Source organism: Kogia breviceps, chromosome 4 (genome assembly GCF_026419965.1).
Source record: "Kogia breviceps isolate mKogBre1 chromosome 4, mKogBre1 haplotype 1, whole genome shotgun sequence".
Lineage (NCBI taxonomy): Eukaryota > Metazoa > Chordata > Mammalia > Artiodactyla > Physeteridae > Kogia > Kogia breviceps.
The window spans coordinates 40,132,114-40,134,735 of record NC_081313.1 but is presented as its reverse complement, the minus strand read 5'-3'; the positions used below and the strand labels follow the sequence as shown (position 1 = coordinate 40,134,735).

Genomic DNA, 2,622 nt, shown 5'->3' with positions numbered 1-2,622 from the left:
ACTTGAAGTTTGGAAATGACTTTCCTCCATCTCTCCCACATCCTATGACATCCATCAAAGGAGGTCATAGATTTCCCAGATCTACCCTTGTTCAAACATTTCAGAGGGGTATGAAGAATAATGGTTTAACGTTTAGGAGCTTGGAATAGGATAGAACTGGATCCAAATCCTGGCTGTACCAGAGCAAGGGAACGTGACCAAGTACTTAAATTCTCTGAGACTCAGTTTCTCAGTTTTCCCAGCTGTAAAATGGGAGTGTTAATAATACCTAAGTCGGGCTTCCCTGGTGGCGCAGTGGTTGAGAATCCGCCTGCCGATGCAGGAGACACGGGTTCGTGCCCTGGTCCGGGAAGATCCCACATGCCGCGGAGCAACTAAGCCCGTGAGCCATGGCCGCCAGGCCTGCGCGTCCGGAGCCTGTGCTCCGCAATGGGAGAGGCCACAACAGTGAGAGGCCCGCATACCGCAAAAAAAAAAAAAAAAAAAAAAAAAAAAAAAAAAAAATAATACCTAAGTCATTGGGTTGTTAAGAGGATAAAATAAATTGTGCCTGGTATGATTATTATTCTATAATGCCTGACACAATTAGATGCTCAATAAATACTATTTTTATTGCTAAGAACTTCCTCCTTTGTGGACAGAGACCTACACTATGGAAAAACATACTAAATTATGAAGATTCCCCTTGCGTTTTCTAGAAGGGACCAATTTGACACTGTTGTCCCGGGGGTAAGCAGATTTTCCTGTCAATTTTCCTGTTATTCTTTGCATGCGGCAAGTGGAGGACTCAAAGTGAAAGATGGAGGGTGGGGGAAAACTAAATAGATGAAATGTCTTAAGCATCGGTGTGAGTGTGTGCGTGTGTGTATGTGTGTGTGTGTGTGTGTGTGTGAGTGTGTGTGTGAGTGAACTAGGAAGCTTATGCTAGGAGTAACTACCAGAGATTCATTAATCATTTCCAAAGAGCAACATAGGGTGCTTTGGAGAATCTGCCAATTTTTTTTTTTTAACATCTTTATTTGAGTATAACTGTTTTACAATAGTGTGTTAAAAATATGGAACGCTTCATGAATTTGCGTGTCATCCTTGCACAGGGGCCATGCTAATCTTCTCTGTATCGTTCCAATTTTAGTATATGTGCTGCCGAAGCGAGCACGAATCTGCCAAATTTTGAGTCACCTATGAATTGAGCAACACCCCTAGACATTGCCCAGACCTTCTCTTAGACTTGTCCATAAAATGAGGAAAATTGAGGCATTTTTGTTTTGTCACTTAAAGCAAAGCAATCTTGCCTGAATTTCATACTTTAAGGAAATTGTAAGAATATTAATAACATGAATTCAATTGTAAAATGCATTTTGTATTTATCTTAAAGAATTAAACAATACTGGAATTAAACGTGACAGAATTTTTTTTTTTTTTTGGTACACGGGCCTCTCACTGTTGCGGCCTCTCCCGTTGCGGAGCATAGGCTCCGGACGCGCAGGTTCAGTGGCCATGGCTCACAGGCCCAGCCGCTCTGCGGCATGTGGGGTCTTCGCGGACGGAGGCATGAACCCGTGTCCCCTGCATCGGCAGGCGGACTCTCAACCACTGCGCCACCAGGGAAGCCCGAGAGAACATTTTTAAAATATCAACTAGGAACTGCACCTTTCTGAAAAGTAAAATGTTATTTTTTTGAGAGACAGCAACAGTGGAGGTAATTTCCCAAGTAAAATATGCGAATTACGTTGCAATATATGGTGTGACTACGTAAATGTAAAATGTGACAGCCCGTTTTGTATTCCGAAACCGAGCTCCCGTTTGTTGAGATTAAGATAGCTATTGGCGCCCTCTTGTGGAAATGATTATTTTAGCTATTTTTATTTTAGGTGTTTATAGTTAGAACGGAAAATCAACACAATTATTAAGGCATACCTGTCATAGATGTGGTTTTTCCAGGCACTTTTGATGACTTCACATTAATCATATAGTTTTGTTTATACACGAAGTCCAGGAGGAGATTTTAATATGTAGCATAATGATGGTCTTTGCAGATTTACAAAATGACAGTTTTTTTCTTAAGTAGATTTTGATCTGTCATCTGATTCAGCTGTTCTAAGAACCTTAATCAGACCTGGTTTATGTACATTTATATTTCACCTCAAAAAGTTGAACCAGATAGGTACATTAAAATAAAAATACTTTTCACAAGCTTTAAACTTCTGTCCAGCATCTGCCCTGCCAAAACTTCTCTTGATGGCCCTCCTCCAGAGATAGGTTTTGACCCAGCACCTGAACCAGTTTCGAACAAGTGGGAAATCCTCTACCAACTTTAGCTGCTATGGCCACTTCCATCTCCTTAGCAGCTGGCTATCCCTGCTATATGTCAGAATATAAAGAAGAACAGTCACACTGGTCCAAGACTGAAAGTAATTCTTGGGCTACAGAATTCTCTGGTATTCAGGGTATTCAAGGAGTGGGTGGCCAACTGCTTGGTAGGCGCGTGGAAGAGTGCATTCAAGGTCAGTTATTTGGACTCAGTGATCTTCGTCATCCCTTCTAACTCCGAGATTCTAAAGCTCCTCTGTGTAATGTGATGTCCAGCCCTGCTGAATGAACTGACCTGCAGATTTGAACCCA

The 2,622-nt window shown here is 41.7% G+C and overlaps 1 non-coding gene across 1 annotated transcript; it reads right to left on the bottom strand.

Annotated features, from left to right (window-relative positions):
- Positions 1-1,049: 1,049 nt before the first annotated feature.
- On the bottom strand, positions 1,050-1,156 carry LOC131756539 (U6 spliceosomal RNA). The gene has a single exon (XR_009335698.1). It is a non-coding gene; the product is annotated as a U6 spliceosomal RNA (small nuclear RNA).
- Positions 1,157-2,622: the final 1,466 nt, after the last annotated feature.